This window comes from Dendropsophus ebraccatus, chromosome 2 (genome assembly GCF_027789765.1).
Source record: "Dendropsophus ebraccatus isolate aDenEbr1 chromosome 2, aDenEbr1.pat, whole genome shotgun sequence".
NCBI lineage: Eukaryota > Metazoa > Chordata > Amphibia > Anura > Hylidae > Dendropsophus > Dendropsophus ebraccatus.
The window spans coordinates 132,342,594-132,365,463 of record NC_091455.1 but is presented as its reverse complement, the minus strand read 5'-3'; the positions used below and the strand labels follow the sequence as shown (position 1 = coordinate 132,365,463).

The following is a 22,870-nucleotide window of genomic DNA, read 5'->3' as shown; positions in this document are numbered from 1 at the left end:
TACAGTATACAGAACAGAAATATAATTACTATGCAAATGCAGCAAAGAACAGATACAGTAGACTTTAAGGTAATCAATGGTCATATGTAAACCACCTCCTATAGGACTCAGGAGTTATAATTCTATCTCATAAATTAGCTACCTTTCAGGGATTTTTGAGTGTTCAGACCCTGACCAATCAGTAGAATAAGCGGGAAGACGACCATGTTGCTTCACGATCCTCTCCCTGCTTTGTGTCTATATAAGGGGATGTGCCCCATAAACCTTCATTATGTGGCCGTCTCCTCACATGACACAAAGCCAGGAGTGTGCTCAGCGTGACTTCTTTCGGTTCATCCTCCCAATCGGTCCCAGTCTAAACCCTTAGCTGAAAACTTTTGACATGTCTCTCTGACATTTCAAACTTTTTTGTTGTTGCAGTGCTTCTTTAAGTTAGCAAGTTAAGTCATTTTAGAACCATATTCTGTAAGTTTTGCAATTACAACACAAAAGCCATGTGCTGCCATAAAGTATTTATACATAAATAAACAAATTAATGCTTGAGGCTATGTTCACACAAAGTAAGAGATAAGGCTTTTTCTTTTAAAATGACGTACGTTTTTGCTGATGTCATTTTAAGTTAAAATGACGGACGTCCTTTTAAAAAATAAAAAATGGAAAAAAAGAACATCATGTGAACATAGCCTAAGGCTGTAAGTAATTACTAGCAGTACATGTAATATACACCTCACAAAAGATTTTATAGTATATACTGTACACACTAGGATTATTATTCCTATTTTTGGACAAAATAATGTAGCAAATGAACAATCTGTTAAGTATAAGAAACCAAATGGATAAGATTATATTAAAATAGATTACAATAAAAGTTTAGAATGCCCATCATCAAGAGAGGCCAGTGGAAAAAATACATACAAATACATACATAAAATAAGCTTTTGTGTATAAAAACTATTGAAGAAGAACAGATCATCCATAGCATTTAAACTGCCTCAGATTGCCAAAACAGCACTGACTCTTCAGGGGCCTTAAACTTAAACAGGTTGTCCCTTGAAGCGTATTGTTAAGTCAAAGCACCAGGGTATGGTATTCATTTAGGATTAGATGGTGATTTAGATTTGACCCTACACTCCATGCTCATGGTGTGTAAGGAGTTAAGTGGCACTGAACTCACCATTTAAATCTGTGGGCCATACAGTAAGAAGAAATCACTGCATAGTGTACAGGAGCAGGGACTCCTGTCAAAATAACAGTTTTTGTGGTGCCCTATATTAGGGCCCCATGAAAACAATACACTAATCAAAATGAATCCAATTTATTTAGCAAAATACAAAAGATATCTGATTCAATTTGCTCATCACTAACTGCTACCTGCTGATCTCAAGCGCGCAGTTCATGAAAGACAGCCCAAGAACTTATAGGAATTAGAGGCTTTTTGCCAAGAAGAATGGGCAGCTTTACAATCTGAGAAAAGAAAAAGCCTTATCCAAAACTACAACAAAGGACTTCAAGCTGTCATTGATGTTAACAACTGGGGTAAGTAAACTTTTGAACAGGGCCATTTGGGTGTTTTTGGTTGTCATTATGATTTAATAAGAGAAAACACAGTAGTTTGACAATAAATGGCTTCACCCAACCACTAACCATGAGTGGAAAAAAAGTTTTTGTGTTACCATTCATATTCTCTAAAAAAAAAAAAAAAAGAGGACAAGAAAACAAAAATTTTGCAGGGGTATGTAAACTTTTGAGCACAACTGTATCTGTAAAATCGGTTTGCATGGTGACTTTTCATGCTTGCTTACTACTTTTTTTTTTTTTAAATCAAATAAATATGTTACAAAACAATTCACTAATTTAACCCCTTAACGTCATCGGGCGTACCCATACGCCCCCGTTGCCTGGGCTTTAACGCAAACGGGCGTATAGGTACGCCCGATGTTTCCCCGATCGCTGTGTGTTCACACACAGCGGTCGGGGAAGATGGCCTGCTATAAATCATAGCAGGCCATCTTAGCTTCTCGGCACGGGGGGTGGTTAACACCCCCCGTGCTTACGATCGCTGCTATAGGCTGATCAATTCAGCCTATAGCGAATTTGGCGAAAAAATGGCGGTCGGTGCCGTCCGAGGATGGCACTGACCGCCATTACTGTAAAAAGTAATGGTGGTCACCGTGCCACCGGCCCAATCGCCGCGAACGGCCGGCCGTTCACGGCGATCGGGCCTGTAGGAACGGCGATCAGAGTCCCACAATATAGTAAATACCTGCCCTGGACCCCTCAGCTAGGTAGCCGAGGGGTCCAGAGCAGGTATTTGTACATTACTCACCTGTCCCGAGCTCCTGATCGGCGCCTTCCGGGTTCGCGGCGTCCTCGTCTTCGTTCGGGTCTTCGGCTTCCTCCGTGACGTCACGTTCGGCTTCTCTCGGCTATTTTCGGCTCCAGCGTAAAAAGTAATGGTGGTCACCGTGCCACCGGCCCAATCGCCGCGAACGGCCGGCCGTTCACGGCGATCGGGCCTGTAGGAACGGCGATCAGAGTCCCACAATATAGTAAATACCTGCCCTGGACCCCTCAGCTAGGTAGCCGAGGGGTCCAGAGCAGGTATTTGTACATTACTCACCTGTCCCGGGCTCCTGATCGGCGTCTTCTGGGTTCGCGGCGTCCTCGTCTTCGTTCGGGTCTTCGGCTTCCTCCGTGACGTCACGTTCGGCTTCTCTCGGCTATTTTCGGCTCCAGCGTCGGCTTTTCCGTATTTTGCGCACTGCTGCCCTCTAGTGGCTGATATGTGTAATACACTTATCAGCAGCTACAGGGATGTTCAGAATGAAGAAAAAGTTGTTTGTTTTTTTTTCAAATTTTTTTTTTTCTATTTTCCGCACCCTATCGCCGCTGAGTGTTGATCAGCATCGCACGAAAGTGCGCTGCTAATCAGCAACTCCTCCTTTTTGGCGTAGGGTGTTTTTTTTTTCTATATTCTACTGCCACGGTCTGCTGATAAGTGCCGCACATAAGTGCGGCATTTATCAGCAACTCCTTTGTTGGCGTAGTTTTTTTTTTTATACTAACTGTAAAAAAACACGTAAAAAACCACTACATTACACCACACTACATTGAATAAAGTCTGACACTACACCACTACATACCCCATATACTAGTCCCCATATAAAGATGGCCCCCAGGGTGTTTTCGGTGTCGGACGCATACGTTATTATTGCCTCCGACACCGAAACAGCCAGTAAGGATGAATGGGGGGATCCTTCTTTCCTCCATTCATCCTCATCATCCTCATCATCCAGTGACGTGTCTGGGGGTAGCGTAGCGTACGCTGCCCCCCAGACACGTCTTTTCCGCCAGTACCGTCCCAATAAGAGATGGCGGTATGGTGTGAAATTCTACAAACTGTGTGAGCGTACCTCAGGGTACACTTACAGATTTCGGGTACGTGCACAGTGCGGAATGGCGAAGGATAACCCTTTCTGCATTCCGCAGCTGGCACCCGCCAGCAGACTGATGCGGGCGCATGTCTCCACCCGTGTCATAGACTCCATGTTATGCACAGGCGGATTCCATCGTCCATCCAAAGAATGAATACGTTGGACGGAGAGCGGAATCCGCCCATGCATAGAATGGAGTCTATGACACGGACGGAGACGTGCGCCTGCATCAGTCCGCCGGCGGGTGCCAACTGCGGAATGCACGAAGGGTTATCTGTCGCGATTCCGCAGTGTGCACGTACCCTTAGAGTGTATGTAGGAAGGGACACCCGAATCCAGCCCCAGATGCCCCCAGATGCCCCCTCCCCCCCCATCCTCGGAACAAGTGGGAAGATCGTCCGGGAACTGATCTTCCCACTGCTGGATAAAGGTTACCACCTGTACGGGGATAACTTTTATACCAGCACCCCCTCTTCTGGTCCCTCGCTGCCCGAGCTACTGTAGCTTGCGTCACGATCCGAAAATATCAGAAGTAGTAATAGAGCCCTAATATTTAGCAGCCATGGAGCGGCCCCAGCGCTTCTGGATATGAAGGACCCCGTATCGCACCAGGACAACATTTTCCAGGTGACGTCCCCCACACTGGAGAACGGGAGACCCCAGAAGAAGTGCAGAGTGTGGGGTAACAGGGGGATCAGAAAGGACGCCATTTTCCAGTGTGACACCTGTCCTGATCACCCCGGCCTCTGCATACTGGATCGCTTCAAGGCGCACCACACGTCATTGGGGTTCTACATTATCTAAATTCTGTCCCTTATTCCTATTTCAGGGGTCACATTGGTCCAGGGATTATTCTGATCGCCATTATGGAGTCGGGAAGGAATTTTCCCCTGTGATGAGGCTACTGTCGTCTGCCTCACGAGGGGTTTTTGCCTTCCTCTGGATCAACACAGGTTGAATTTGATGGACACCTGTCCTTTTCAACCTTATAAACGAATAATTGGCCTAATACCCCCAAATAAATTAGAATGGTCCCTTTTCCCCAGCTAAGTAGGTATGGCCGCCATTCCCATTAGAGGATGCCATGATGCAATTACAAAGCCTCTGTGCGGCCAGGACAGTAGAAACCCCCCACAAGTGACCCCATTCTGGAAACTACACCCGATAAGGAATCTAACAAGGGGGGCAGCGGGGATATGGCCCCCTGGTGACGGCCACATTTGGGACGTGAAAATGAAAAAAATTTTATTTTTTATTTTCTCGGCACATGTTCTACGTAAGTGCCCGTCACCAGTGGGGTCCATATCCTCACTGCACCCCTTGTTAGATTCCTTATGGGGTGTAGTTCCCAGAATGGGGTCACTTGTCGGGGGTTTCTACTGTCCTGGCAGCACAGGAGCTTTGTAATTGCGACATGGCCTCTATCCTCCATTCCAGCCTCTAAATGGCGCTCTGTCCCTTTGGTGACTTGCCCTGTGCCCATATGGCACATTATGCCCACATGTGGGGTATTTTCGTACTCAGGGGAAACTACCCTTCACGTTTTGTGTTCCTTTTCTTTTTTAACCCCTTGTGGAAATGGAAAAAAATCAAGGCTAGACCAACATTTAGTGTAATTTTTGTAAAATTTTTACTCTAAATCATTAATCTTCTCAGGATTTTTTCATTTTTACAAGGGGTTAAAAGATAAAAAAAAAACATTTAATGTGTAGCGCAATTTCCCCTGAGTACGGAAATACCCCACATGTGTACATAAAGCGCCATTCGGGTGCAGGGTAAGCCTCCGAAACGACGGAGCGCCATTTGGTTTTTGAAGGCTGGATTTGGATGGAATGGATTTCGAGGGGCCATGTTGCATTCAAAAGGCCCCTGTGTTGCCAAGACAGTTAAAAACCCCCCACAAGTGACCCCATTATGGAAACTGCACCCCTCAGGGAATGTAACAAGGGGTGTAGTGAGCATATGGACCCCACTGGTGACGGGCACAAATGTGGAACAATGTGGCGTGAAAATGAAATATTACATTTTTTACACTATAATGTTGGTTTAGCCTTGAATTTATCATTTTCACAAGGGGTTAAAAGAGGAAAAAAAAACAAAATGTGTAGAGCAATTTCCCCCGAGTCCGTAAATACCCCACATGTGGACATAAAGCGCCATGTGGGCGCAGGGCAAGCCTCCCAAGGGAAGGAGCGCCATTTGGATTTTGGAGGTTGGATTTGGCTAGAATGGATGATGAAAGCCATATCGCATTTACAGAGCCCTCGTGCTGCCAAAACACTGGAAACCCCCCACAAGTGACCCCATTCTGGAAACTGCACCCCTCAGGGAATCTAACAAGGGGTGCAGTGAGGATATGGACCCCTTGATGATGGCCACATTTGTGCCATGAAAGTGAAAAAATGAAATTTTTTACTTTTACGTCACATTGTTCCACATTTGTGCCCGTCACCAGTGGGGTCCATATGCTCACTGCCCCCCTTGTTAGATTCCTTGAGGGGTGTAGTTTCCAGAATGGGGTCACTTGTGGGGGGTTTCCAGTGTCTTGGCAGCACGAGGGCTCTGTAAATGCGACATGGCGCTTGAAATCCTTTTCAGTGAAATTCAGCTTCCAAAAGCCAATTGGCGCTCCTTCCCTTTGGAGGCTCGTCCTGCGCCCCCTTGGCACTTTATCGCCACATGTGGGGTATTTCCGTACTCGGGAGAAACTGCGCTACACATTTTGTGTCTTTTTTTGCCTCTTATCCCTTTAAGAAAATGAAAAATTGAAGGCTAGAACAACGTTTTAGTGTAAAAAATATATATATTTTTTTTTCACGCCATATTGTTCGGAAAATCTGTGAAGCACCTATGGGGTCCAGATGCTCACCGCACCCCTTGTTACATTCCTTGAGGGGTGTAGTTTTCTAAATGGTGTCCCTTTAGGGGTGTTTTTTAGGTTTTGGCACCCCAGAGCCTCTGCCAACCTGAAGTGGTACAGTCAAAAATGACCAAATATAACGGAGGCGTTGAAAATCACTAGGCGCTCCCTTATATCTGAGGCTTGTGGTTGCGTCAAATAGCGCAATAGGGTCACATATGGGGTATTTCTATAAACTGCAGAAACGGGACAATAATTATTGGGGTGCATTTCTCTGGTAATAGGTTTATAATTATGAAAAATATTGGATTACAATAAAATCTCTGCACAGAAAATTAAAATTTTCAAATTCCTTACACACTTAGCTTTTATTTCTGTGACTCCCCTAAAGGGTTAAAACACTTTCTGGATATGCTTTTGCAGAGTTTGGGGGGTGCAGTTTCTGAAATGGGGTGCTTTGTGGGGCTTTCTAACATACAGGCCCCTCAAATACACTTTTAACCTGAACAGGTCCCTAAAAATATCTAATTTTGAAATTTGACTGAAAATTTGGAAATTTGCTGCTAATGTTTTAAGCTCCCTATTGTCTAAAAAAAATGAAAGATAGTTTAATAAATGCCGCCAACATAAAGTAGACATGTTGCTAATGCTATTTAATATATAATTTATGTGGTATAACCACTTTCTGTATACGCAAAAAAGTTTCAAAGTTGGAAAAATGCATTTTTTCACATTATTTGGGATTTTTTCATAAAGATTTGTTATGAGTATCGACTCCAATTTACCAGAAATGTGAAGTACAATATGTCACAAGAAAACAATCTCAGAATCAGCCGGATAGGTAAAAGCATTCCGAAGTTATTAATGACTAAAGTGACACAGGTCATATTCATAAAATTTGTCTCTGTCATTAAGGCCATTTCAGGCTCTGTCCTTAAGGGGTTAAATAATGTGGAACAATTGTTTATGTTTATAATCTTTTTGTTTACCCTAGGGCCAATTCTAGATTTTGGCTAGGTTCACATTATGTTTCAACTTCTAATTGGCCGATTAAAAAGATCACCACCGACAGAGACAAGCTTGCACCAGAGACCAACATTGAAATTGGCAGTGGGAGAGTGAGGAGTGTAAGTACAGGATTTTGTTCTATTTAACTGTAATAAATATGTATTTTCCTACTGTGAACTATTTCTGAAAAATAATAAAGGGGGGGGGGAATGTTTAAACTAATAAAGTACAGTGGTACCTTGGTTTAAGAGTAACTTGGTTTAGGAGTGTTTTGGTTTAAGAGCTCCCTGTACTGGGTGGGAAGTGAGGGAGGAGCATGGCCTGCCAGGGTGGTCTACAGCCCTGTACTCTGACCCAGGAAGTCTCCCTCACCTTCCAAATAGCTGATCCACTTCAGGCTGGGGCTTACATCAGGGGACAGGACTGTGGAGGTAATCTCTCCATAGCTGTAACCCCTCTCTCCCCGGACAGAAAGCGCTGCATGTATGTGCCCACATCTGCCCTGCTCACTCCTTCATGCCCCCTGCAGTCTCTGTCAGCCCTTGTGTTTCCCATCCTCTCCATTACTGTAAAGTAACTTATAATATAACATATTCAGCTGTTTCTGAATGTTTGTTTAATTTTTTTTACATGTTATTCAGAATAATAAATCATTATTTTTGGGGTGTGGAACCAATTGTCTTCAGTTCTACGATTTCTTATGGGAAAATATGCTTTGATTTAAGAGTGAATTTGGATTACAAGCACAGTCCCGGAACGAATTATGCTCGTAATCCAAGGCACCACTGTACTCCAATAAATGCTATGAAATATCCCATATTCTACAGTATTATTACAATAATTACTATAATCCACTTGCACTGTCCAGCTAGTTATTAGGTCTATGGTATGGCCTCATAGGTGATTATGGCTGCCACAGTAGTTAAAGTACATGCCTTTAGAAGAACAGGATTTCAGGCAGAGGAAGGCAACCATATAAGTTGTATACGCTTTACATAACTGGGATATGTTGCACTCTGACATATCCACCTCATAATACCTCTCTTGCAGTGCAGACTTGAATGAAATCTTCTATTGAAGTTAATGTCACTGGGCTGATTTGCATATCTGTTTTAGACCACTGTGTGCATTCCATAATACCCACCACACTTAGTATATCAATGTAAAGAAATACAAAATACCATATAAATTTGACCGATTTAAATCCCATCAGGCTCAGTAGATATTTAAAGCTCCTAATAAACAGAATAGTGAAATATACAGCACTCTCGGTTTGCTTTCCTCTAGAATGCATATGTATTCTTGACTGTCCATGAAATAAATCTGATCGTGCACAGCATGAACGAGATAGCAGGCAGAGATTGCAGAATAATTCACAGCTCTAATGAGATTCTGTGAGAGGAAGAATGTATCAAACTCGCAGTCCTCACAGCCATCCAGCAGCTACAATCAGGTTGATAAATGAGCAATCCCTGCTATGAGCCCGGCAGCAGATAACAGGTTAAACAAGCTGTGACATCATCACGCGTGTTCACAACATCACTTGAATGCTAATTATTCCAGCCTGTGCTATTTTCACAGCAGCGATACACCCAGCCAGTTATCCTAACTGAATGCTTAATGGAGCATTCCAGAACAACATGTAACTATTTGCTTTTGCCACAATTGTATTTCATTGACACATCCTATTTACAATTAATTGGTCATAACTTATTCCAATAAATGGAAACTACTGAGACTTTATTGCTTCATTTACACAACATAAACAATTATGATTGGCAATAATATAGAAAATGCTGTTTTCCATTTGAACAACTTCAATAACCTAATTTCATATACACATTCCTGCTATGCGTACTGCTAGGGGAAGACTTTACACAGACAGCATTTGAATTAATACTGGATTGGATTCTATTCCATAAAGATTTGTGATGCCTTTTTGTATTTTAAAGCCGGATTTACACTACGTAAGACATTGGCCGTTCTGTGAAGGCACAACTGACTGTGAAGATCTTCCCGGACGGTAATGCATTACTAATGAACTTCAATCCTATTGAATTGGGATGTGGGTTCATCCATGTGCGCCCGCATCCCTATTCACCAAAGCACACAATGGAAAGTGTGGCCGGAGCCGCACTCTCCATTGTGTGAACGGTTAGTGGTATGCAGTTTTTACTGCAGCTGCTAGGGATCCTGGCTGGAATGTATACAATGTGTCGTGATTCCCTTTGACTGTAATGTAATGTGAAATATCTATTAACCCCTTAAGGACCGGGCCAATTGTCACTTTTGCGTTTTCGTTTTTTCCTCCTCCCCTTCTAAGACCCATAACTCTTTAATTTTTCCACCTACAGGGCCATGTGAGGGCTTGTTTTTTTTCAGGAGCAAGTGTACTTTGTAATTGTATATTTCAATCTGTTATAAAATGAATGATGGAACCCCCAAAATATCATTTATGGGGTGCAATTGGGTCAAAAAATGCAATTCCACAAATTTTGGGGGCTTCCATGTTTACGTAATGCACCTTACGGTAAAAATGAAATTTTTTATTCTTTATTCTATAGGTTGGTCTGAACACAGCGATATGCATGTTTGCTATATTTTCTAATGTTTTACTATTTTTATTAGCAGTAAAACTTTTCTTTTGCAAATAGGTATATTTAAAATGGCCCTTATGTGACTCTTATAGCGCTTACTTTTTTTTTTATCCAACAGGGTCGTATGGGGTGTCATTTTTTGCCCCTTGATCTCTAGTTTTATTAGTAACATTTTTTTTAGATCAACCGTATTGATTGTTTTTTATTAGATTTTCTATACATAAAATGTAGTTTAAAAATTTTTTTTTACCGCTTTTTGTTCACACCGTTTACTGTGCAGGAACAATATTGTTTTATTTTAGTAGATCAGACGATTACACACGCTACATTATATTATACGTTAATTAACTTTATTATATTTATGTGTTTTATGTATAAAATCGAATGGAGATCCTAAGATTTGCGGCGGGAACAGCCGCGGATGACACAGGCGCAGCTCCTGCCCCTGTGTCATCCTTCAGTGTAAATTAACATCGCTGCAGCATCAGGCATAGGCTGCAGCAACGTTAATTTACTGCCCAGCGGTAGGAGGAGAATAAAGGTAAAATACAACAGTAATTTTGAGATAAAAATATGGCATTATTTTCAAGGCAGTGCACACACCATGTAGAATAACGTCCTTAATCGATTATGACCATCCAAATAATGAATGTGCTCATTATTTATGGCCTGCTTTTGCAAAATTGAGAACTGAGGTACATACAGTGTACTTAATGGTCCATGCTTCATCCCTATGTAAGGTCTATCTGCTGCAATGGAATATAAAACTTGTCTATTAGCATAACCATAATTACCATAATTTAAATTGAATATTTAATGCTAAATCAAATTTGATTAGCCATATAATTTTCTTCAAAGGGAAAACATTTTTAATCAAATTTTTATATTGTGTTTTATGGTGTTTTTTCTATTTTTTTATGTGATTTTTTTTTTCTTACTTTTCACACTAGCGACCTTGTTCAGCTCAGATCACTTCTCAGCAGTTATCTTATTATCATCCCAGACAGAAATACAACAAAAGGCATTATATTCTATTATAAGCCGCAGGCAGTTAACACAGGATCCTATCTGTTACAATAGCTAACTGGGTTAGTTCATCTCCTACTGCTCCTTGCACAGCCACTACTGTGCATGTAACAAAGCATGCCCACAACACTGTCCCACATATGGTAAGTTTCCTGGCTAAGAATTCTTGGGTCACTGTGGCTACTAGAAAACAAATCTTTAGAATTGCTGTTCACAGTTCAGTACAGCAACTCCCGCAAAACTGATATGCCCATAAGCAGTAAAAAAGGGTAAAAAGTACAATTATTTAGAGAATACATATTTTAAAAAAGAGTTTACTTTGGGATATTTTAATCCGTAAAAATAAGGTAACACATTCTGTTTAAAGTAAAACTCCAGTCAATTTAGTCAAATGGATCCACTAAGGTCTCTCGTACTCTAATTCCCTCAAATGCAATTTTCTAAGGTTCTCCGTAAACTATAGGTCCTTACAACTATAAGCAATAATAACTAAGGCTATGTTCACACAACGTATCTTTTCGTAAAAGTACGGCCGTTGTTACAATCGGCAACAATGGCCAGACTTTTCACGAAAAGATACGTTGCCTTGTCTTCTATGGGATCCCAGCCGGAGCGTATACACATAGTATATGCTGTGGCCGGGATCTCTCGCGGTGTGATAGAAAACTGACATGTCAGTTTTTTGCAGCCCCTATTCAGTAAATAACGGCCACAGGAAACCCTGTCAGTGCACACTATGGAGCGAGAGGCTCCGGCCATACGCTTCATAGTGTGCTGTGGGGAGTTCTGATGCGGGTGCGTTACATAACGCAGCGGAACAAAAATTCAGCTACGGGTATGTAACCCCACTGAAAATCACAGTAGCACGATTCGCAGTGGATTTTTCTGCAAACTCACGGCATGAAATCCACTGCAAATCCGTTACATGTGAAGCTACTATAAATGTATACTGTGAGCTCCAACAATCCACAACTCTCTGGTGACTTGGAAACTAGAAAAGAAATAGCATTCTTTCTGAATAGACTAAATAACTAAAAATCAATCCATGGTAAGGTAAAGGAATGACTCTGCAAAGATAAGAGCAAATAATGGCCAAAGTTACACACTAATTGCCATTATAATGATCATTAACAAAGATTGTTATTTTGCAACAACGCCTGTTATTTGCCCTTATTTTTTCATTGTGGGAACATAGCCTTAAACTGTAAAATATCTTGTGTGGTTTTCCTCTAACTAAGCTTAGATTATATTTTTGATGGTGTGTATGGTGATAATACTCAGCACTTTTTTTTTGGATTTATTCACACAAGGCAGATTTGTTGCAAACATTTCTGCAACACAAAAACATTTCCGTTTATCTGAACAGGGTTGGTCCTTGCAGCATATGCATGGATTTTTGTATTATACAGGGTGGTCCAAAAGTAGGTGGACAGTATGTGTAACAGGGTTGTGAAGGGGGAGATTTATCAAACATGGGGTAAAGTGACACTGGCTCAGTTGCCCCTAGCAACCAGATTCCACTTTTCATTCCTCACAGACTCTTTGGAAAATGAAAAGTGGAATCTGATTGGTTGCTAGGGGCAACTGAGCCAGTTTCACTTTACCCCATGTTAGATAAATCTTCCCCTTCATAACCCTATTACACATATGTCCGCTGCTTTTGGACCACCCTGTATACATTCCAAATAGATTTTTAGTTACTGAATGTTGGTAAAAAAAATTTCATGCAGATAACTACATTTTCTGTGCTCTAATGCAGATGAATATCCACAGAATATCCAGCCCATGTGTTGCTAATCTCAGTAGTTATCCCACCAATAAGCTAGAGATCAGAGAAGTACAATATCAATCCAGCAAAGCTACAATCATTTTGTGTCTTTTATCAAGTTTAAAGTAGCATTTCTTAAGGAGGTTCAGTGCTAGAATTGCATACAGACATCTTGAGCAGTTAGGTGAACAGCCATACTTGCTCTAATGTTTGGTAAATGGACATCAGACTAAAACACAAAAAAACACTTCTGCATCCTGGTGACTTGGTGATAAAGAAACCCAAGAAAGGCAGGGAGCCTTTATCCACTGCAATAAAGTTGGCTTCAGGTTTGTTGGCAACCTCATTCTTAGTCACTGCTTCAGACTTTATGAATGAGCTACTTGTCAGACTATTGTCAGTAGAACTGCCAGCAAAATGTTCAGGACAGTCTCGCCAAGAACATGAAAGAATGATTTTTCTTGAAAGGCTGCAAAAATTAGTTGTTAAAGGGTCTGCTGGTGTGTACCTGTAGCAGCATAGCTGCTGATTCTGGTGCGGGTCTTCTTATTTTCCTCAGTGGCTCAGTTCCGGAGTATTTTAATCCTAAGGAAATATGTAAATTAGCCTGTTTGGTGCACTGGGGGAGTTCTTCTGCACCTCAGTGCACTGTTCTACCCACCCACCAAATCATAAGTCCCCTCCTACTTAGGTGTATTCATCTATGCAAGAAGCCACATCTCTTTCCCCAAACAATCTTGCATTTGCACAGTAACAGCGCCAATATGGGTGTGATCCGAGGAGGGAAATGTGGCTACTTATATATAATGAACATGCATAAGTAGGAGGAGATGATCGTTCTTGTGGTCGTCTTGTCGTCACTATTGCATGCGTCGCTAATGCGAACAACTGAACGATGTCTTATTCCATGCGAACGATTTGCGAACGATCAACGATAAAAATAGGTCCAAATTCTATCAAACGACTAACGATTGCTCATTGGTCACTTAATCGTTGTCTGCTATTACACTAAATGATTATCGCTCAAATCCAAATGATCAAACGACTTTTCGAACCATAATCGTTCTGTGTAATATGGCTCTTAAAGGAAGCCAGGTCCTGGTCTCAGAGGTGATTGGAAAAAACAGACACGGACTAGGAGAGGGCTGTCAGTCACTGGCTAGGTGAGGAGTTAACTGTTAAGGTGCTGGCAGAATACATTCTAGAAGATGCAGGGCGATAACTAGAATGAAATCAATTAGGCTAATCCAACCATGTTCACACCAGTAAAATGCAAAGTTGAAAACAACTAGCATATACGTAACTTCTGCCGCAACAGCCTAAGCCGGCGGCTAGGTCTTTAGACCAGGGGTTTCTTAGGTACAGTCATGACAAATACATTGCAATGTCATCAGCCATGTTTTCTGCAGGGTATTACAGTACAGTAGGTACTTTAAAGCTAATAACTTCAACATCTTTTTATTATAATGTATGTCTCTTACATGGAGACTCTTGTGTATAATGTGAAATCGCCTTCCCCATCATTCCGTGGGCTACGTGCGATACACCAATTTTAAGCACAAGATCTTATTCATCATAAAACACGTCCCTGTTGTCAGAGGCCATTAATATGTTATCCTCATCTAGCTACTGTTGACAATCAGATGACAGCAACGCTATATCTTCTTCCTCTAAGTGACCATGGGCATCACAGTGAACTTACTGTATCCTTTAAAGTCCATCTTTCAAGCACCCTCCATTGTCACTAATACTCACATGTATTTTGTAATTGCCATTTGCTTGCCCTTGAGTTCTTTTTTCATACTCTTCAAAGTTAAAGCTATATAAAGGAAAGTGCTGAATTAACCCCTTGCCTTTTTTTTTTAATCTGACCAGTCTCTCTTAGTAACTCTGCAATGCTTTTAACTATCACAGTTATCCTGAGTCTAGTAGCCTTTTAACCCAAATCATACATCAAAATAACACCTTCCTTCTTTCTTAAAATCTGCTCTCATTCAGGAGAAATTCTTACTTCTGCTTCATTCATTCTAGAATTTTTCACCTCAAGCTACTAAAAGTTACTGTACACACTCTAGCACCAGATTCACTTAGGCTGGGTTCACACTATGTTTTTGCAATCCGATGAGTGTGCATCCGTTTTGATCGTTTTTTCCATTGAATACTATTATAAATTTTAACATACACAAAAACTTAGTCAACCTTATTTTTGTGCCCGTTAAAAAAACAGATTTATTTTTTTTTAAAGAATGGAATTCAATGGAAAAACGGATCAAAACAGATTTTTTTGCAAAAAACTTTGCTAAAACGTAGTGTGAACCCAGCCTTACTCATACTGACATTTCAATTTACTGTTCATGTCAGATCTCATATGTCCAACAGTATCTAAAGGGTAAAATCCCATATAGGAATTCCGTTGGCCCATATGGACTATCCATTTAATAGCACAATGAAGTAATATCAACTTTACTAAAGATGTACAATTCCTCCCCAAAACCCAAATTCCTTCCACTTCCATACTAAAACCAGACAAGAATCCTATGGAATGTGCGTCACTCAGACCAATCTCAATATTAAATATTGATTACAAGATTACAAAAATCCTGGTTAAAAGACCGTTAATAGCAACACTAAAGCCAAGACCTCTGACTTTATTAAGTGGCCTTGTCTCCTAAAGTTTAGAATCCATCTTAAACTCCTGGATTTCTATCATATACAAGCATCCCAAAATAGCAATAACCCTTAATGGTTCATTTTCTTTCCAATTGTCAAGCCTGTAACTTCTCATAATTGCTTTGGTAACTGAACTGCTCATGGTTTACTTAATCACTTAATGCCGAGTTACAACTGCACACCTCTCAAATAGCACTATGCACTTAAACCGAGTGTACCATTAAGTACATTGCTCTTTTTTCTTTTATATAAGCAGCAGTCTTAGGAGCGCAGTGCTTTTTTCTAACTACTACCTGGTTCTCACATTCAGCACAGTTCTTTTCCTGTGCAACGGCCCAGCTTGGATCCCTGGAGGCAGGCCGGCCGCACCCAGAGCACCAATATCTGGTGCTTTTTGCATTTTTTGTTTATTGTTGTTTATTATTATGGTGTTCACTGTGTAGGAACAATATTGTTATATTGTAATAGATTAAACAATGACACATGCAACAATATATAATTACTTTTACATGTTTTTTTTTGTATAACGGGAAAACAGGGTGATTTTAACTTTTATTGGGGGAGGGACATTGGCATATTTTTAAAAACATTTTTATTTTTTACACTTTGTAAGGACCTTTGGGGGACTATTACATGCAATTATTGGATTGCATATACTGTTCAATCCTATGCCTTGCATAGCATTAATCAGTATTATTGACACTTTTCTGCCTGTGCCATGCTGTCAGAGAAGATCACTGATTGGACCGCACAAAGGCAAGTAAAACTCGTTCAGAGAAAATTATTGGAACCCCACAATCACACAGCGGGGGTACCAATCATTAAGTGACAGGAGCTGCTTCTGTCACTTAGACTTAAAGAAGAAATCCCACCGAAGTAAAAAAAAGGCAGGCAAGCAGTGAAGTGTGAGAAAATAATAAAAAGTAAACCCAACCCTCCTTGTCCCTCCATAACGCTGCTCGCCGGATGTCATTTTCTTTTGGAAAACGGTGACCTCAGTCAGTCATTTGGCTGAGCGGGCAATCACTCAGCCAGGTATATGACGTTGCAGCAGGAAGAGCTGCACACAGGGGTAGTGCTACAGGGCACGAGAATAGGTAAGTTTGTTTTTAATTTTGCAACAGGTCAGCACCTCCTATCTTTCCCATTCTGTCTGCAGCAGTGATGGTGAGTGCAATACCATATTCATACTTATGTTGTTAGGGGGCAGCCTTCTCCGCTGGTGGTGCCGGCTGGAATTTTGGGGGGGCACTTTGAGTTTTGTCCTGTGACATTGGGGTTGCAGGGCCATTCCATGGCCTCCCTTCCCTGCATGTGCATGCTTTGCGGTGTTGGCAGTCGCTGACCGACACGGTGTGGAGTTAGCGTAGGGACCCATGTGAAACAGGAGACCGGCACGTGGTACATGGGGCAATATGGTTTGATCAAATTATATACCAACATCCTGGCGTTGGTTTTTAAACATAGCCTAGCGGCATTAGTATCAGCCAAAGGTGTGATGTGCAGCAGCTCCTTTCTCTCCATGTCGCAATTTGTTTTTAATTTTGTTTTAAATTTTCCTGCACCCCTTGCCTTGTTCCCTTTTTTGAATTTGGTGAGACTTCTCCTTTAAACACCATTACTATTTATTAGCAGCCAGACCTCACCTGGTCCTCATAGCACCGTAGCACATAATAGGTTATGGGTACAGCATGGGCCTTACACCATATGTCCTCTAGGGGTTAATAGATCAATTTAGGGAATACTAAGAATAAATTTGATAAAATCCAATTTTCAGAATTCCATAGCTTGTGGCCTAACAGTTTATTTTTATTTTTTTATCAATCTAAATACATTTTTCTGTAAATTGCTAAACACATTAACCAAATGATTAACATTAACCCGTCAATGTAAAACCAATATTACCACTACTAGGGCTAAGTTTTAACTTAGGGGTACACAATCTTAATGTGATACTATCCCCCTCCTTACTCTAGCTTCATTTTATAGGTTAACATTGTCATCTGGATGGGGCTTCACAGCAGTTGGGCCCCATTTCCCAGCTGGGGAGAGGAGGCCCAATTGCCATTATCGCCCGCCTAGGTGACACTGTCCACTGATGAAATTTTTGAGCAGAAAGAAGATACAGACAATTGTTAGGGTATGTTCACACTAAGTAAAACAAGTGGAATTCTGCGGCGGAATCCTGCCTGTCTCAGTTTGTCATAGCCCGTCTATGGGAGAGTGTGCGCTCCCCTGTTGCCGCCACTCTCCGCTCAAAGAAGTGACATGTGAACATACCCTTATACTGGAATATATCAAATGTGCAGCATCTAAGCTTGTGGATGGTGTGGAGAACTGCACATAGAGTAAGAGAGTGACAATATCACTTTAAATTTAAAAAGTTTAAATTACTTAACCCCTTAGTCACTGAAGGTGTACATTAGCGCCCTCGGTGTCTGGGCTTCCACGAAATAAGGGGTAAATGTATGTCCTCCCGGGGTAAAGCACTATTAAGCGAGCTCAGGAGCTAAGCCTACTTCATAGTGGGTGAGGACCAGCTGCTATTAGCTGCCGGGTTCCCACCCCCAAGACGGGCTGCCTCAGGCTGACTCTATGAGTCCAGCGCTGATAACACTGGTCAATGCTGTGCTATGGGATAGCAATAATCAGTGTATGTAATCTAATAATTGCGGGTAATAGTCCCCTAGGAGGACTTAGAAAGTGTAAAAGCCAATGAAAGTTTAAATCACCCCTTTTCCCATTTTATAAATAAAAATGTCCTATGAGTCACACTAGGGCCATTTCAATCATACCTAATACCTAAAAAAAGGTTTTAGGGCTTATTCCCAAGTCCCGTATTTTAGAGATGCTACGGACGGGGAAGCCCTGTAATGATGTGTTTCCCTGCCCGGCATGATATATCAATATCATGCCAGGCGCAGGGAAACTGTTTGAGGGTAGACTCACACACACCAGATCCGCAGCGGATTTTACGCATAAAACATATCAGGAAAGACTTAAGAATTTGAATCTGTATATACTAAAGGAAAGAAGGGAAAGGGGGGACATGATTGAAACCTTTAAGAATGTTAAAGTACTAAATAGGGTTCAGAAGGGAAGTGTTTTTAGTAAAACCGAACTCAAGAACAAGAGGACACAGTGAGAGGTTATTGGGGGAAAGATCAGAAGCAACAAGAGAAAATATTACTTTACTAAAAGAGTAGTAGATGCTTGAAAAGAACTTCCAGCAGATGTGGTTGGTAAATCTACAATAACAGAATTTAAACATGCCTGGGATAAACATATATCTATCCTAAGATAATAAGAATGGAAATACTAAAAGGGCAGACTAGGTGGACCCAGTGGTCTTTTTCTGCCGACAATATTCTATGTTTCTATGAGGGAGAGCAGGCAACTGGTAGGCAGGAGAAAAGCACTATAAATCACTGTAGTTGCTCTGTGCACACAGAAGCTTTGAGCTCAGGTAGCCATAATATGCAGGATCCATGTCAACTCCCTGGTTGTCTCTTTTTTTTTTTTTTTTTTTATTTTCTATAGTGACCAGCTGTATGTGACATATTTACTTGTATACCTACATAAGCAGTGTTGTCTACTTTCTTCCTTACATTCACTGGCATTTAACTTTTAATATATGTGATGAATAAATTTAAGTTACCTTTTTTAAATGACGATATGCTGTTTTTTGGGGGTATCATCTTGTTATAGGTGTTTAGTGATGGTGAGGAGAATGGTAAATGGCTATTGAGATGCAAGAGATTCTGGATCACCAGACTTGAGATGTTGAGCCCAAAGGGGCTCGACAAGGTGTATAGTTTTAAGGCTTTTTTTTAAATAAAGCCTCTAATTGGAAAAATTATGTTTTTTCTCCTATCCAGATGCGTACAATATATGTAATGATGACACTGTAAATTAAAAGTGGTATATAATATATGTGAAATGTATGGTTATGATACAGTATAATGATACATGAGGGGTTAACATATGGACTGTTCAATTGTATATATTGAAATTCAACCCCCTGCGCTCTTGTGCATGAAGAAGGAAGAGTCAGTCCTCCGAAACGTCCCCAGGTTTGGACATTTGGGAACAATGTGTCAGCCTGTGAGCATTATGTGTACTATGTACCATGACATAAATCTTCCTTGCATTGATGAAAAGTGGGTATTCATGTTCTCTTAAATAGTTACACCTTGACACTGGGTTCACACTATGTATATTTCAGGCAGTATTTGGTCCTCATGTCAGGTCCTCATAGCAACCAAAACCAGGAGTGGATTGAAAACACAGAAAGGATCTGTTCACACAATGTTGAAATTGAGTGGATGGCCGCCATATAACAGTAAATAACGGCCATTATTTCAATACCACAGCCGTTGTTTTAAAATAACAGCAAATATTTGCCATTAAATGGCGGCCATCCACTCAATTACAACATTATGTGAACAGAGCCTTTCTGTGTTTTCAATCCACTCCTGGTTTTGGTTGCTATACAGCCTCACAAATACAGCCTCAAATATACATAGTGTGAACCCAGCCACAGTTGTAAATGGATTATAGCTGCAAGAAAAATATACAGAAGTACATTGTGTTTGTAACACACTTTATGGCTGCGTTTACACTACGTATATTTCAGTCAGTATATTTTAGTCAGTATTGCAACCAAAACCAGGAGTGGATTAAAAACACAGAAAGGATCTGTTCACACAATGTTGAAATTGAGTAGATGGCCGCCATATAACAGTAAATAACTGCCATTATTTCAATATAACAGACGTTGTTCTAAAATAACAGCACTGTTCACTGGTATGGGGGACTCTAACTAGAGTGCCAGTGCAGTAGTAAATTGTTATAAGTCTAGATTAGAAAAATGCTGCAGCTTGTTGCAGATTTAGAAAATCTGGGGCAAAAATGTGATTTGACTAAACAATGATCCTAAAAACTTAGATCTGAGTAATGATAGGAAACATATTTGCATCACTAAACAAAATCTTAAGACAGATAAAGAACAGAGGTTTTTTCACACCAGCACCACATATAAAACAATGTTATTGTACTATGAAATTCTACAGTTCTTTAGTATTTTTTTATGTCACCTTTGTAGTAACAGTTTCTTTCAATAGACTCATCAGTGTGTGTGTACTGTACGCTTTCACTTAGGTAAGGCCTAGAAGCAATTTTTGGTCATTCTGACTTGTAGTACCAAATGAAGCTTAAACAGATTGCTTTGCTTTCTCCTCAGGGTTCTTGCATTTACGAGAAATGACCTCTACTGGTTCTCTTTAGTGAGTAGACGTGATTTGTTCTTTAAAAGAACACACATCAATTTGTATTACTATCAAAAGCTTGCTGTAGACTGCTTTCTGCAAATTCACAGTACAGGCAGTTTTCAGTCAGGATTTTATTTTTGATTTATTCATTCATTCATGCATTTGTTTATTTGCTGCAGACTCGTTACTTGTAAATATTGACATTTTACCTCTTATAAATATTCAAGAAAGGGAAATAGTTTTTTTTATTTTGAAGCTGAAGCTTTAAGAAACTCTGTCAAGATCCATTCTGAATATATTACCTACTTGCTGAGGTTATACTTTATTCAACCCTTAAAGGGGTAAGAGTCTAACAATTCTTTCCATACTAGTCATTATCTTCCTTTCCCAGTTCTCAGCCTTCTGCTTTGTGCTGAAGACGCAGATGTGTGCGAGCTGATTCCTCAGTCTCCCCCTCCTTCCACCTCCCTTATGAGACGGCTCATGTAAATAGTGTCCCTGGTCATCTGTACTCTGTAATGCCTGGAGGATTAATCTGAGGTCAAATTGCTGATGACCTCACCATGATTAAACCTCCCGGCATTACAGAGTTCAGAGACAACCAGCAGCTAAATAGTTAAACATGGCTATCACATGTCTATGCTCAGACCCATACCAGTCTTGACAACGAGCGCGGAGAGGACTGCGCTGCAGTGTGCTCTGTGTGAGAAAAAAAGAGTCAGGCTCCATAGACATACACTATGACCCCTACTCATCACGTGACATCACGTGTTTTGTGTCAGCTCTTTAGGAGTTTACCCTGATGGGTGGAGTAGCTCCACCTATCTTATTGACATCACAATTTTTTTTTTTGTATAAGTTGTGTTGTGTGGCTCTCCTGTAATGTTATATGACTCTTGAAAAACGAACCGATACAGTTGCGAAACGCGTTGGATATTTTTGATAAACTTTTAAAGTTTTACATTATTCATCTGGTCACCATTAGCCGGACCTGCGCCTGGATCCCCATTGTTGGAGTTTGGTGGTGTTTTCCTCAAAAATAGAAAACGGCTGCAGCAAACTACAAGTGTCAGAACTCACCGCATATACTCCCTCCAGCGTATATAATCTGTTCTAAAATTTTCTTTCTTTTTTTTTTAAATTATAAAATAATGAGGTTCTTAGCAAACTATTTGATCAAATAGAATGTTTACAACTCCCCACGTTATGGTGACCCCAAAGAAAGTTGGATCCTACTATACGGCCTCTCTTGGACTAAAAATCTACAAAACTAGGCATACAGGATCAACTAAACTCTGTGTAAAACACCCACAGAAGATGGGTGGAGTGCACGGCTAAAAGAGGTAGCTACCACCACCACATGTGACACAAAAAGCAAACTAAGCAAAAGCCAGAACTCAAATAACACTATATACTGTACAGTTTGCACGCTGCCATGGCTAACAAACAGATAAAACTAGAAAACTGCTGCAAAGTACAAGTTTCATACACTCCCTCGAGCGTACATACGATAAAATCCTGTTCTAAATTATTGTTCTTTTTAAAATGAGGTTCTTAGCAAACCATTTGATCAACTAGAATGTACAAACTCCCCATTTTAAAGTGACCCCAAAGAGAGTTGGACCCTATACTTAGCTAACAGATTCTCTTAGACTATAACAGGATCAGCTAAACTTTGTGTAAAAACACCCACAGGAGCTGGGTGGAGTACACGGCTAAAAGGAGGTAGCCACAACCCCCCACATGTGACGCAAAAGACAAATGAGAGAGCTATAGGGTTGAATTCTCTTTAAAGTGACACTGTCACCCCCTTTGTGCATTCTGACATCTCTACACAGGTGTAAAGGGTAAATTTAGCGTTTTTCATACCTTTTTTCATATCATACGTCATGGTGTTTGTTCAAGTAAAAAGTGTCCTTTTATCAACTGCAGATTGTATTAAGTGGGCGAGGCCTCGCGGCACTAGCGCCACTTAGCCCCGCCCACAACCGTTGGCACTGCCCCCTTGATGCCCATTGGTTGGCCAATGTAAAGGGGGTGGGGTCTAGACCTTTCGGCCAGCCTGTTCCAATAGCCGGCGAGGGGCCAACTGTAGTGTTGTTGGATGGGGCTAAGTGGCGCTAATGCCGCGAGGCCCCGCCCACTAAACACAATCTGCGGTTGATAAAAGATGACTTTTTACTTGAACAAGCACCATGACGTATGATATAAAATAAGGTATGAAAAACGCTAAATTT

At 40.8% G+C, this 22,870-nt stretch overlaps 1 protein-coding gene across 2 annotated transcripts in view; it reads right to left on the bottom strand.

The window, feature by feature from the left end:
* MYRIP (myosin VIIA and Rab interacting protein) overlaps positions 1 to 22,870 on the bottom strand; it is a 381,686-nt gene that overhangs the window by 201,269 nt on the left and 157,547 nt on the right. The window lies entirely within an intron of this gene.